This window comes from Delphinus delphis, chromosome 11 (genome assembly GCF_949987515.2).
Source record: "Delphinus delphis chromosome 11, mDelDel1.2, whole genome shotgun sequence".
Lineage (NCBI taxonomy): Eukaryota > Metazoa > Chordata > Mammalia > Artiodactyla > Delphinidae > Delphinus > Delphinus delphis.
In genome coordinates this window covers 73602035-73617806 of record NC_082693.1, presented here as the reverse complement: position 1 = coordinate 73617806, position 15772 = coordinate 73602035, and positions in this window count along the sequence as shown.

Below are 15772 nucleotides of genomic sequence, written 5' to 3'. Positions count from 1 at the left end.
CTGGGCTCACAGCTATTTGAAAGACAAAATCCTTACTCTTACAGAATGTATAATTTATTGTAGGTAAAATGGGGGAGGTTAGTGGAAGGAACCATAAATACAGGCTATTTCTCTGTAGCAGTCATTCTCAAAGGGTGGTCTCAGGCCCAGCAGCATCTGTATCACCAGGGAACTTGTTAAAAATGCAAATTATTGAGCCCATCCCAAATTTGTTGAACCAGAAACTCTGGGTTGGGGCCCAGCAGTCTTTGCTTTAACAAGCCCATTCTTGACTCTGAGGCTCACTCGTTTGAGAACCGCCAAACTATAATTTATTAAGATGTGAATGTTGGATGGCATGGGAGAACATGTGCAAAGGGGCTGACTCACTTGCATGGGGTCAAGGAAAGCTTCTCATAGAAGTTATTTCTAAATGGAGAATTGAAGGATTGGTAGGAATTGGACAGGCAAAGGGAAGGTGGGAGTGGGCAGAAATCAAGTCCAAGGAGATGATATCCTGAAGCAGGCTTGAGGTGAAAAATATCAGAGTTTATTCAGGAGGAATTCAGAGACGCTGGCACTTCTGATAGTGATGGGTGGGGACTGTTTACATCTCTTATCCAAGGGCAGGCAAAGCCTACTATTGCATCTACAGACAACAGTATAGTGAAAAACCACAGCTGCTGTCAGAGGTGACAGGTAGGTTTTTCACATCAGAAAAGTAAGTCAGAATAAAGCCAATGGGGAAGGAGTCACAGCTGGGAGTGTGGAGTTAGGGAGCCTCTGGAATCTCTCTAAGCAGACAGGTGGAAAGTCAGTAGGAAGGATGATCCAGAAAATATGTGTGAGCTCAAATTAGGACTCCTCCTCAGGAAGATGGCATCTTAGTTTGCTATGGTTGCCATAACAAAATACCACAAACAGGGTGGCTTAACCAACAGAAATTTGTTTTCCCACAGTTTTGGAGGCTAGAAGTCCAAGATCATAGTGTTGGCAGGGTTGGTTTCTTTGAGGCCTCTCTCCTTGGCTTGCAGATGGCCATCTTCTTGCTGTGTCCTCACAGGATCTTTCCTCTGGGCGCTTACATCCTAGTGTCCCTTTTTGAGTCCGAATTTCCTCTTCTTATAAGGACACCAGTCATATTGGATTAGGGCTTACCCTAATGGCCTGATTTTAATGTAATTACCTCTTTAAAGACCAATATCTACATACAGTAACTCTCTGATATACTAGGGGTTAGGGCTTCAACATGTGCATTTTGGAAGGACACAGTTCAGCCCGTAACAGAGGGCAATAACAGGCAAGACTCAAAGCTCAGAAAAAATGGAATCCTTGGTAGTTAATTAAGTCATGGACCCAGGAAGGTGGTGTTTGCCAAGAGAATTCAGGAGTCTTGTACCTAGAGCAATGGGTCCATGTAAGAAAATAACCTGGTTTGTCACAACAACACATCAAGTCCCTACATGGGGCTCCTCAAAGTTCCTTCCCTAGGCTGAGGAAAGAGATTGGTTTCATATTTGAAGCATCATGAACTCACTGGTGTGGGAAATGAAAATGTGATAATATGACATAGTAAGTGCGCAGAGAGACAAACTGATTGCCACAGAGGGAAATTGTATAGTAAAATATCACCAGATTTGGAAATCAGAAAAGCTGAATTTAAATGTGGGATTTGCTGCTTTTCTCTTGTGTGATCTTGTTTGAGAAACTCAGGTAGCCACTCAGTCTTAATTTTCTCAAAATGAAGGAGTCCTACTGATACCTACTTCATAGAAGTAAATGAGATAATATGTATTAAAGGACCAAAAAAATGCAACAGTTTTACAAATGTAAGCTACTGTTAGCAACTCCAAACATAATAATGGTTACCTTTTTATTGAGAGTTTTCTATAAATCATATGTTTACACTAATGCCTTTATATACATGATCTCATTTAACTATAGTCTGTAAATAAAATCATTCGAAAGTATATAAAATAAATGTTCAAGAGAATTAACAAAAAAAGTATGTGTATCCAAAATAATCCTTTCTAAGAAATAATTTACCAGTATTAGTTAGTAAGGTGCTTTCCAAGTTCAACACAAATGATCAGAAGTCCACAGGAACCATGACTAGAGATGTAGTATATGGAAAGTAAGCAATATTTCCTTTACATAGAATTGTCTTATTTCAAATAATTCAGTGACATGGATATTAAGTTTCCATGGAGATTAGAAAAATGATGGTGAGCCAGAGGTGAAAAGAGGTTGTAATCATTTGATATGTTTAATCGACTTTCTCTGGCTAACCCACCTATATAGTGGAGGTGAGTGTATCAGGATATCAGAGCTGGGAGCACCAGTCATGAAGGCTGTTCTACAAGGTCTATCTAGCTTTCTGTACACACAAAGCAATATTCCCACGGTATGTGATTTCTCAGGTGGGTATTTCGACAAAGGGAGAAAGAACAAACCAGCCATGAATGTTGTTATATGTCAACGAAGACCAAATGACAGTCTAATCTATCAGACCCCTCAATTTGATTCAACCAAAAATCACAAGGACACTTTGACATAGATTATTCAAAATATGAGGGATTCAAAAATAATTTTTTTTTTTTTTTGGCGGTACGCGGGCCTCTCACTGTTGTGGCCTCTCCCGTTGCGGAGCACAGGCTCTGGACGCGCAGGCTCAGCGGCCATGCTCACGGGCCCAGCCGCCCCGCGGCATGTGGGATCTTCCCGGACTGGTGCACGAACCCGTGTCCCCTGCATCGGCAGGCAGACTCTCAACCACTGCGCCACCAGGGAAGCCCCCAAAATAATTTAAGTATGGGCCTAAAACATGATGTGAAAAGAGCAATTGAGCACATTATGTAAGTTTGAAACCACTGGGGAAGAGTTAAGTCTTTGTGCAGGTTAATCACATTTTGTCCTTCAGCATCCCTCTATGTCTTGCTTTGTATCCCAGGAGACTGGCATGAGTAGGCATTGCATCATCCTTGCCTTCCTCTCCTATTTGGGATCATTCAGTGGGTGGCAGTAGACACCAGTAGCACAGTGGAAGAAGGGAGGAAATTGAGGCCAGGGTTTCAGTCCCCTGACCTTCTCCTTGGCACATTACTGCAGGTTGGTTTTATCCCTCTACTAAAGGCCATGCTTCTTGCTGGGCAACCTCAAATCTCTAGATGCTGGTAATGGTTCCCTCCCCATTCTTTACAGAGCCATCTATTTGAGGGTTCCCTTCCCACTGTCCACATTTAAGAAGAGGGTCCCTTTGTAAAACTTCCCTCACTTATCCCACTTAAGCACTACAACTATATTCTGATGATATCCTGATTGATACGTTTACATAACAAAATAACTGAGGGAAAGTCAAAAGTTCATTCTGCCCAGAGTTGCTGGTGCAGTCCCCCAAAGCCAGGTTTTATTGGTTTGATTTTCCCTCTGTTCTCTCATCTCTCCATTCTCACCGAGATGAGTGGTTATTTAATATTACCAAGGATATGCAGAATGATTCCAAAGTTACCATTTAAAGAATTGTCCACCTTGAAGTGAGGAAATTATTTCACATCAAAATTTTTTATTACCATAGAATAGATTTCATATTCATAAGTCTGTAAAAGTCCTCAGAGGTAATCTAATATTGTCCAGTGGTGCCTGAAACTGGCTCATGATCAAAGTCATCTAGACAGCTCTCTCTATATTTATTTACTTCTCTCTATATACATTTATTTCTATTTTTTTCCAAGCTCACCAAGATCTCCTACATCAGAATCTCTGGGGGCAGCATCTGGACTTCTATTTTATTTATTTTTGTTTATTTTTATTACTATGAGCTTTCCTGGCCTATGATTTCCATTTAAGGGGTGGTAAAATTTAGGACTATTGAGGTTCTATAACTTTCTCAAGCTCAGATAACAAGTTTGAGGCACAATCAGAATGCGATCCCCTACTCTTGACTTTCAGTTATTGAGAGCAAGGGAATTGAGAAATGGGGGAAATCAACAGAAACTTTAGAGAGAAAGTTAATGCCCTAATTTGGAAAAGTGTAACACTGAGCATAAATTAAGGGAAACAAGGTTGTTTCCCAATCTCCAAAATTTTATGTTCACCCAACGTTCAGCTGTACCTCACGTAGCTTTTAGGACTCTATCATTTTGATATGGACCTTTCGGTAGAGTTGTTTCTTATGATGACAATGATAACCTGCAGTTCCCCCATTCTATTTACATACTAGGATTGCAGTTCCACAGGAAGGACTCAGTGTTCTGATAAGTGATGGAATTAGTCATTTCATTAATCAGAAGATAACCCTGAGCCTTGCTTTGAAGTCTCGCTGTTGTTTTCTGACTCATTTCCTAAGAAGAGAAAACCTGCCAAAGTCTTCCAAGAAGATAAACAATATTTGGCCAGTGGAAATCCGGAGTCTGAAGACAATCAACTGATCAGATATTTTCTAACAGAAAATCATACAAAATCCTTTAGTGTATAAAATAATTTCTTCTCCCACAACTCTTTTCAACAATAATACAGTCTCTCTTCACTGATGAAGTAAGAATAGACTCTGAAAAGAGAAGTAACCCATTCGTTTCAGTTTGGATGAACTTCTTTGACCCTGATATCTTACAGCAGATATTTGTTGGCTTCCTCAACTATCTAAAACCAGAGAAGGAAGAAGTTTCTCCCACAGCAAAATCTGATTTGGGGCTAGCCAATTTATCTTATCCTCTGCTGCTTTTCTCTTCATCAGTTTAGGCTATCTGAGCACTGTTGAGAATATTGAAGAGACATTCCAGGGATTATCCAGGGCAAGTAAGGAGGTATGGTCACTCTACCTTCGGCAAGTGTCTTAAGATCTGAGGTGTCCTTCATCAGTATTGATTAACCTCACTGTGACCAGTTGAGGCTAAAGTTGTTATTCACTCCCACACTCTCTTCTGAGTTCTTATTTGAAGTTTCTTCTTAGATATGATTTTCAGGTTCACTAGTAACTTCAAAACTTGTTTATATAGATGTCTGTCCAAATTTGTGGAAGAACTGTGATGATGCATCTTATAAGAACACTAGTTGCAGTTGCAAAATGCTTTGGTTAGAAGAACATAGACAAACATAGTACTTTAGGTCAGTATTTAGCAAAGAGCCATTCTGAATGTTTGGTTATAGGTTATAATGTTATAGGTTATATAGTTATATAATAGGTTATATAATATATAACCTATATATAGTTATATAGTTATATAATATATATATAGTTATATAGTTATATAGTTATAACTATATAGTTATATAGTTATAACTATATAGTTATATAGTTATATAGTTATATAATAGGTTATATAATATATAACCTATTATATAGTTATATAATAGGTTATATATTATATAACCTATTATATAGTTATATAATAGGTTATATAATGTTTGGTTATAGTATTTATAAAAAATACTAATTTTTTAAAAAACATATTTTTACCTAATGACAAAACAGCATAGAAGCTGGAGATCATGTAATTTAGTAAACTAAAACCTTAATTTCTCTTATTTAATTCTCTCATTTTTTAGTTTTGAAATCCCACACCTCTTTGGAATGATCTCAGACATTCTTAAAGACTTTGAATGACATTCTAAGCAATTCTTAATTTTAGTCTCATAATAAAAAGGGGATATTTGAGCTCTGAAATCTTATACAGTGTATCAGCAGAGGTTGACACAGTGTGCAAACCACAGATGCTCCAAAAATGGAAAACCTGTATACACTAGGATGGCAGATATCTCTGTCACTTTTATTTGGGAGTTTTGACCAAAACTGGCCTTTTGGCCACTTGAAGGCACTAATGCTTTCTCCAAACTTGGGAAACTTGAGGTTTCAAGTTTGGGGATTAAGGGGGAGGAGATATAGGAAGTATTTTCCCTAAACCATAAACACACTGAGCAATTTGATGGGTTATTTTATATTGCAAATTCCCATTCTATGCCATCATTGATCTGGGATAAATGCAATGGGAATACTTTAAACATTTTAAAATCACATTCTTAGTCTTTTACAATTTGTCTATTTTCAAATGACAAGAAGATTTTAAAGTTGTTTTAGGACTCCAAGTTTTAAATGCTTTTCCCTCTGGCATTGCAACTGAATCTTAATTTTCATTCTTTGAATCTTTTTTCTTTCAAAAATAAAATTAATCGTTAACAATCTCCTTTTTCCAGTATCTTAGATTGGGTTTCCCAGGAGCAGAATTGGAGACCGGGAATTCAAATGGAGCTATTTAATCAACGAAGAGCCTTTAAGAGATGGGAGTGGGGGAAGCAGGACAGGCAAGAGGAGGAGCTAAGCTAGGATGAAGCCTCAGCTGGAGATGCTCCAGCCTCTGATCCTACGGGGGGTGGGGTGGGGGGCTTTGAAGCATAAATTGTACCACACATTGGGTCCCTCAATGAGGCATGCACTCTACCATTTTTATCCCCGATTAGTCTGTCGTCAGCTATGGGTTATAGAAGGGTAGAGTGGGGTGAGCATAACGTCTCAGGCTAGGCGGTACTGAATTAAAGAGAGAAATTCTCCCGAGAAGGGGATACCTGTGAACAGCTATCATCTCAGGAACTGGGGGGCTGGTGCCACCCCTGGCAAAGTGGATCAGGCTGTGGCAACACCACCACCATCTACTCAGATAAATAGAACTCTTACTTGTTCTCGGCTAAATAAAAAGTAACTATTTGATCAGTTTAATATTTATGACAAAGCTATTTTTTATCTTTAATTATTTATTATTAGTTATTTATTAATCAAATTAAAAGAAGAGCTCACGGGCTTCCCTGGTGGCGCAGTGGTTGAGAGTCCGCCTGCCGATGCAGGGGACACGGGTTCGTGCCCCGGTCCGGGAAGATCCCACATGCCGCGGAGCAGCTGGGCCCGTGAACCATGGCCGCTGAGCCTGCGCATCCGGAGCCTGTGCTCAGCAACGGGAGAGGCCCCAACAGTGAGAGGCCCACGTACCGCAAAAAAAAAAAAAAAAAAAAAAGAAGAGCTCACCTTTGCTTGACAGAATGGAGCTAGATTTGATTCCTAGTTCTTTCTATAGTGCCAAAAAAATCAGTAACTTGACTTTCCTATACTTCATTCTTCCAATATATAAGTAAAATTACATCAATTTTCAAAAGTATAAGAATGTGCAATATGTTTCAGGTGTGCAACATGGTGATTTGACATTTGTATACATTGCAAAATGGTCACCACAGTAAGTCTAATTACCATCTGTCACTTTACAAAGTTAATATACAATATTATTGACTGTACTTCTCATACTGTACATTATATGCCCATGACATTTATTTTATACCTGGAAGTTTGGAGACCTCCAAAAAAAATAAATAAATAGAATCAGCACTTTGATCTCCTTAAAAATGAAGAGATACTAACATTTCAAAATTTACCAGTCAGTTCTGTAAATGGTACTGAGATAGTCTCCATTTTATTCATAGGACAGAAAATCAAAACTACTGGAGCAGGAATGAGTGGCATAAATGGAGCATTTGCATTGTGCAAGACATACACTTGGTTTTTCGCATTTGAAATCATTTTTAACACTCTCAACATATCTGCTAAGTAGAGATTGTGATCCCCTGTTCTAAGAGGGAAATTGAGGCCCAGAAATTTTGAGTGACTCACCTTGAAATCTCTCAGCTAGTAGGAAGAGCTAAGATTTGAACACAAAGCTGAAATATTCCCACTAGAATCAGGCATCTTGCTTTTTTTCAGTATTCCAATCAGTAAACTACCTTCCTAATTTATAATGAGAATATTTTCTGGGCAAATTCATCTTGGTGACAAGATAGTTTGTCATATACCTTAGCTTATGTTCTTACAGAAGGTGTCAGAGGAGTATAATGGTAAAAGTTCTTTCAGATGTTCAGAGCATACTTCTGGTTAATAATTGTGTATCATTGCCCCGAATCCTAATACTCTCTAGAAAGTCAGTCCCTCCAATGTTGTCTTTTTTAAAGACTGGGCAACAGAACCCTAAAAATTCATACTTTCAGGTACTTGAAGAAGAGAAGGAAGTTGTTTCTATACCTCGTCTCCTTCTTCATTGAATTGGTTTTTTTTTAAGTCCTTTTATTCCCCAGTTGGTTGATGATATCTCACCTTTTCTCTGGGTTCTCAATGTCAGGGGCTAAAAATGGAACCTCATTTCTCTTAGTGCATGTGCCCAGCATGATTAAAAAGAAAGACATGGTGCAATAGCCCAAAAAGAATTCTGTTTGAAATGCAAACATTGCCTCTTGCTGCCATTTACTTTATGACTCATAAAGAGTACCAGGTCTGTTATTTTCCATATTTCATTACCAGTGTTTCTCTTACTGCTTTTCTACTTTGTATGCAGTTTTCAATTGCTGTATTTTACTTCTTTGCACATTCCTCATACCTCTTTAATTATTCTTGCCAGGATTATGCTGAGGAGGAGGGTTGGGGTGATGATGTAGGGAGCAGACAGGGTTTGGCTGTCTCTTTATATGTCCCGTGGGAGGTATCTGACCCCAGTAGTTGGTGCATAATTAACTGATGTGTTCTTCAAATGTGCCATATATAATACCTCTTTTTCCTCAGCTTTGGTTCCTAGCAATCAACTCCAAGGCAATAGAAAACATCACAAAATTTTGCCATAAATACATTATCATATTTAAGTTCCCCCAAATCCCCACTGAAGCTCAGAAAGTTTAAGCAGTTTGTTTAAAGTCACACAGATGGTGGTGGTAGATTTGGTATTCAAGTTAGGCCTGACTGGCTCTAGGCAACACACACGCTCAATACCTGTGACTCCAGAGAGGCATATCATTTCCTGGGGTTGAGTCTTGGGAAATTCTTCTGTGGATTTTAGTATAAATTGTTAGGTGAGACATCAGAGTATAAAATATGCAAAGACATCCAGGCCTGCCCCTATATTTTGAGAGTTGGAACTAAGATCAAATGGGGACCTCTGACTCATGCCCTGTCCCCCCTTTCATTCCACGACTGGCTCTATTCTACACTCTGAGGAATCTCTGGCCATTTCTTGGGCCTGGGGTACTCTCAATAGGATGGGTCTGGGAAAGGGGTCTATGCAAATCCCAGAAGCAATCTCAGGGAATCTTAGCAGGAAAATTCAGGGGCCTAAGTAATGGGAAGAAAGTCTAGAAAGATGGGGAATGTGGGTAACAGATGTCTCATGTACATATGCTGCATAAACTCCTCTCTTACGGAGAGAAGTACAGCTAGCAGGACAGCAGTGCAAGCCAGGCGGGAGGCTCCAGTGTGTGGCCCCAAGGGCAGTATTGAATTTGTCACTGTAGGACACCTGTGACCACAAACTAGCACAGCTTGTGTAATTAGCGAACCATCAAAAGCACAGTGTGTTAAACCTGAGCTGTGACTAATTTGCTATTATGAAGCACACCTGACTGTATGAACTGTTCTTCCTCTGCTAATGCAAATATGTGACCAGGGCAGGATGGCCACATCAGTGGGTTGGCGTTCTAAAGAGAGTAAGCAGTTAGTTTAAAAAAAAAAAAGTGTCCAGAGCCTTCTGTTCAGCTGCTAGTTGTTAAATGTTTTTAATTAAATATTTACTCAGCCACTTTGTGCTGGAAACTGGAGTTATGTAGGAAATAATAATAAAGAGGGTGCTACTAATAGCAGTGTAAAGAAGATAACCTACTGTGTACTAGGCCCTGGGTACATATGCAGATACCAAGGTTACCAAACATACCTGATTCCTGCCTTTATGGAAACTTTCAGCCTACAAGTATGTAATAGACATTTAAAATGACTTCTGTATGGGGCTTCCCTGGTGGCGCAGTGGTTGAGAGTCCGCCTGCTGATGCAGGGGACACAGGTTCATGCCCCGGTCCGGAAAGATCCCACATGCCGCGAAGAGGCTGGGCCCGTGAGCCACAACTACTGAGCCTGCGTGTCTGGAGCCTGTGCTTCGCAATGGGAGAGGCCACAACAGTGAGAGGCCCACATACCGCAAAAAAAACAAAAAATGACTTCTACATGTAAATAATTGTAGTTAGGGTAAGTGCTACTAAGAAATTTTGGAGTGCTATGAGGGTTTATGTTACGAGATGAATTGTGTCCCTTCAAAATTCGTATGTTGAGGTCCTAACCCTCTGTACCTCAGAATGTGACTGTATTTGGAGAAAAATATTTAAAGAAGAAAATAGGTTAAAATGAGGTCATTAGGGTGGACCCTAATCCAATATGACTGGTGTTCTTATAAGAAGAGGAAATTTGGATACAGACATGTACAGAGAAAAGATGATGTGAAGATACAGGAAGAAGACGACCATCTATCGGTCAAGGAAAGAGGTCCAGAAGAAACCAGCCCTGTTGATATCTTGCTCTTGAATTTGTAATTTGCAGAGCTATGAGAAAATAAGTCTCTGTTGTTTAAGCCACCCAGTCTGTGATACTTTGTTATGGCTGCTGTAGCAAACTAGTATAGTATGTAACACAGAATCCATATCTAGTAAGGGATGGCTAAAATCAGACATTTTTGAGGGTGCCTTCTAAATAGAGACCCAAAGAAGAAATAAGCCTTTACCCGGACGTAAATAGAAGAAAATAGAAGAAACCTGAATCATGGATGAACTTGGAAAAAGGTCAAGGAAGTACAACCACAGTGAGAAAGAGGGGGAGTGACCTTTAAACAGTTATGGGAGTTGGTGCACACTGAAGATAGTTGAGCTAGAGTGGAAAGTTCATGTTCCCAGCTCAGTCCTTGGCCAGCTATAGAGCCTTACCTTCCTCGTTTATGCATGGGCATGCCTTATAAAGTTGTGGTAAGAATTAAAGTAAAGGCTTTTTTCTTTGTTTCCTGGTATGACAGAAGAAGGAGAGAGAGAGAGAGAGAGAGAGAGAGAGAGAGAAAGGAGGAGGGAGAGAAGAAGGAAGGAAGGGAGGGAGGAAGGGAGGAAGGAAAATGAAGAGAGTGAATATGTGATTTACTTGATAGATACTGCTAGATAGTTGGGAACTTTTGAATAACTGACTGAGCACATCACTTTGTTTATGTAAATAGTTGTAGTGCCTGAATTTTACAAGAAAATTTTACATCAGTATCAGAATCTAGGAATCCTAGGCCCTGTTCTTCCAGTGTATATTTATCGACACCTAGCGGCAGGATTTTTCATTGTTCTAGCATACTCGAAAAGTAAGTTGTTCACACAATAGAGATTTCAAGTCATTTTAAACATGCATTTATTCACTTGTTTATCCTACAACTATTTATTGAACTCATTTTATCTATCCAGCACTGTTTTGTGGGGAACTCAACTAAACTGAGCTCTATATCCTGATTTACATGAATTCAATCATGTCAACAGCCATGATTTATTGAGCGCTTACTATATACTAAGCATGGGGCTAGGCAGTTTTTGTACATTATTACATTTGAAATTGACAACCAAGTTCAGAATTTTTATGCTTTTCCTCAAGTGAGGAAACTGGGGCTCAAAAAGCTAAGATATTTTGCCCAAACTTAGTCAGTTAGTTGAAGAACTGCAGTTCAATCCTAACCTGCTTGGCTGAAAGGTTCAAGTTTATTCTGCTTTACCATACAGCATCTTAAACAAGTCATTCATAAATTTATTTATTTAACATATATTATCCTGTTTTATATATTTATTTAAGATGTATATGTATATATATTTGTATATAAATGTGTATGTGTGTGTATTACCTATTATATGCATGCCAGGGGCAGTATTAGATAAAGGTGCATCTATTTATTCACAAAATATTTATTGAGCAGCTACTATTTGCCGTGCATTATGTTGTGCTGACAGTACAATGGTTGGCAAAAAAAGATGTGATCCCTGTCCTCAGTGTGTTTAGGGCCAAATAGAGCAGAGGGACATTAATCACATAATCACACTAATAATAATGTATGCACAATTTTTTAAAATTAATTAATTTTTGGCTGCATTGGGTCTTCGTTGCTGTGTGTGGGCTTGCTCTAATTGCGGTGAGCGGAAGCTACTCTTTGTTGCAGTGCGTGGGCTTCTCATTGTGGTGGCTTCTCTTATCTCAGAGCATGGGCTCTAGGTGCGTGGGCTTCAGTAGTTGTGGCGCATGGGCTTCAGTAGTTGTGGCACGTGGGCTCAGTAGTTGTGGCTCATGGGCTCTAGAGCTGAGGCTCAGTAGTTGTGGCGCATGGGCTTAGTTGCTCCATGGCATGTGAGATCTTCCCAGACCAGGGCTTGAACCCACATCCCCTGCACTGGCAGGCAGATTCTTAACCACTGCACCACTAGGGAAGTCCCTGTATGCACAATTATAATCTAGACTACACTTTATTAGGAATGACAATTCAAGTATGTGTGTATATACATAAGAATCTAACTGCTCTTAAAAGTTCAAAAAGGGTTTCCCCAAGGATACACTGTTTCAGCTGAGATCTGAAGAATAAATATCTTGAACATGTGTGTGTTTTAAGGAGGGAGTGGCAGGGGCAAGTGGGCAGGTGAGAGGAGTGTTCCAGATAGCAGGGACAGCATGTGCAAATGCCCTCTGGTCAGGGAAGAGAGAAAAGAAATAGCGTGGTATCAAATATGACTGGGGAAGTAGAGAAGTAGGTAGATAAGAAGGATGACTACTCTGAAGATTTGTTTATGATGCAATGTATTTTCACCAACATCATGACACAGGAACTCTCCATCTGCATCTGGCTATTGCAAAGGGAAGTCGTCCTCCAATGCTGCGGGAAAGAAAAGTTAGTATAGATCCAGGGCAACCTCTGTGTATGGTCCTTACTGGGGCTGAGGCTGGGTAGTTGGCCATAGGCTGACTCAATTACCCTGCAACCTCTGGGAATACAAGCAGTGTCTTTCATGGGTGGCCCTATTCTGTGGCACTTTTCATTCTCATCCATGTGGCCCCGTCACATCCAGTCCCATAAACAGAACCCCAACATCTTCACTCCTCTTATCTCTACGCTCTTTGTCTTTCCTTTTCTTCTACTATCTGGGAGAATTTTTTCTAACCAAGTGCTCCCTGCAATGCTAGAAAGAAATGCTAGGTGTCTTTCTTATGTTAAAAAGACACCTCTTTTTTCCTCTAGTTTCTGCCTAATCACACTTCTCTCCAGATGCACTGGGCTCAACGCCGCATGGAGGAGAGAAGAGCCTGGAAAAGAATTAGAAAGAAACAAACAAATATTATGAGGTATCTCAAAATATCATCCCTCCATATCTCTTGGAAAAACTGCAGCCCTGCAAAATAATACAGAGTTCTCTAGATGTTCAGTTTTCACAGAAGGTAGGGAAGTGTCTTGAATCGGTTTCTCCAAGACAATGATTTCCTCTCTCAAAGCAACTTAAGACAGTGTGAGCCATATTTCCCCCAAGTTCTCCAAGAGTCAAGTGAGTGAATGTAAATCACCCCCTTTGAGGATAAGTGCTTATTTCCTCAGACGTATTCCTGGGGTAGAGAACCCTCTCGCAAAGCTGGTTTTCCTCATTCTTTTGGTTTTAGTTATCTCTGCCTTGTCTTGCAGATCAGCATCTCTGCGGTGGGATCTGAGATCTGGCACATGACACCTCCTTACAGGTCATACCCCCATCTCCCACTTTGCTTGGTTTACTAATTCCTTGGTGCATGAGAGTCAAAGATTCCTGTATTCTTCCCAGAAAGCTGTTAATATCCTAGTTCAACTCTCTCAATGAGAATAGTTCTCCTTCTAAATCTTCCTATACAGGAAAATCCACCCCCACTGCAGTGAAGTTCCTTTACTTGATCAGATCTATTTTTCTCCTGCACTTTGACTCTCCGTTAGAATTTTCAAAAGGGGTGGGATTCCCACCGCACCTCTTTTTCCCTAATCCAGAAGTTCTCAGTGTAGAGCAATACTCTCCGTCCTCTCCTTGCAGAACCCTTGACAATTTACCTTGACATCATAGCGTATGCCTATTGTGGTCTGCATTGCACTAAGCTATGTTATAGCTTAGAAAGTTCAGTTTCCATAATACATTTTTAAAGCAAACTGAACACTGAAAAAGATGCTCACACATCACTCTTCTGTCACCCACCTTGAAGCAGAGATCAAAAGCAAACCAGGATCTTCCTGAATGGTAAAATGTAAGAAGGAAATCTAGTGGTATCATTCCTGGCGTCCTTGTGAACATATGCTAGGAGAGCCAGGTACCAAGGAGGAAGTGTCTACATGTCTAGTAGAATTTGCTTTTAACAATTGATTTATTCCATCATTGAAAGTTTCTAACTCTTTGGTTCCAAGGATTAGAGATGTGTAACTCCAGGGGTTCATTGCAATGGATAGATTTCAGACAAGGTAAAGACTCTGAGAACAAGATCTTCAGCTGGATGTGGAGGCGTAAATCTTGCATTTGCTGTTGACTGAGAGCTTCTGCCATTTGGGGCCAAAAATCTTGACCTAAATTTATCCTAAAGCTCTCTTCCTGGACAGGGTACCCAAACCAGGAAGTGGTATTTACAGAACAGCATAGCTTTCTACTTTTCTTGTCCTAAACCCTGAGCTTCTTAAAATGGAATTCCACTAGTGACTTCTGGACTGCTCCAGTCTTCAGCCAAAATTTTAGGATCTTGGTGACTAAACTGGCCCTCCTGCCCTTTCCCTTTATCACCTCCATTTGTTCACAGTCAGCTTATTTTGACACCTTCCTTTCTTATATCCCTAACTTAGGAGAACAGATTTGGCTAGTTGTCCTCTGAATATCCATTCTGTACTCACTTCTTAGTAATAGAACCCCAAACTAATTCGAGTCACTAATGTGTCCAGCTGAAAGACTACATTTCCCAGCATACCTGTCAGCCAGATAGACAAGTGGCTACATTCTGGCCGATAGTATTAAGTAGAAATTTTTGGTAAGGATTTTCAGGGAAGCTTCTTTTTAAAAAATGGCGTGCAACTAAGAAAAATCTGATTTTCTCTTCCACTTTCTTTCTTTCCATGTTGGAACGTAGTTGTGATGCCTGGGCATTCAGTAGCTATTTTGAACTAGCTGGTGACCTTGAGGACAGAAGCCTCATGCAGAAGATGGTAAATGGAAAGATAGCAGAAGACTCCATGGAGATAATTTTGCTCTGGATTTATTTTACATGAAGAAGAATTAAATTTCTTTATTCATAGAGAGCTACTGTTTGTAGTCTCTGTTTCAAGCTACCACCACAATTTTTAACGTACGCAGTGAGAGAGTGGAACATGATCTAATGCAGGGTATGAGGGGAGGCACCTCAAGCTTTTGCTTACAAAACTTTTCACTCTCAGAAATGTATACTGTCCCTTTGGAATCCTAGATTTTCCTGACCTCCTCCCTGGGAATAATTTCACTATCCTGAATGTGGTGTTTGCAGGAAGGTGCACCTGAATTTCTATATTAAATACTAGAATTATAGGCTGCTACTATGACTGTCTATCACTGCCATTTGGAAAATTAACCATTGGTATGTATGCATGCATATGAATTGTTGTGCTATAATTCAAAAGCTACCCCCACGTCCTTTTCTGTGTTGGAAAGTTTTTAGGCCAGAAATATTAACCTGAGAAGAGGATAGTATGTCTGATGTTAAGAAAAATCCCAGATGATGAACGCTATTGGCATGCCCATGCTTCACCTCTGGAGTGAAGGCATCTGAAGAGCATAGTAGGATTAATACAGGGGCTTCAGGGAAGGTGGTAGAGAAGGATGAATGAGCTCCATCTGCACTTCACCTTTTTACCTTCTGAGAACCGAATACCCCAGCTCGACTCTGATAATCGAGAAATCTGAAACCTCCTATTGGAGCCACAACTGCCAC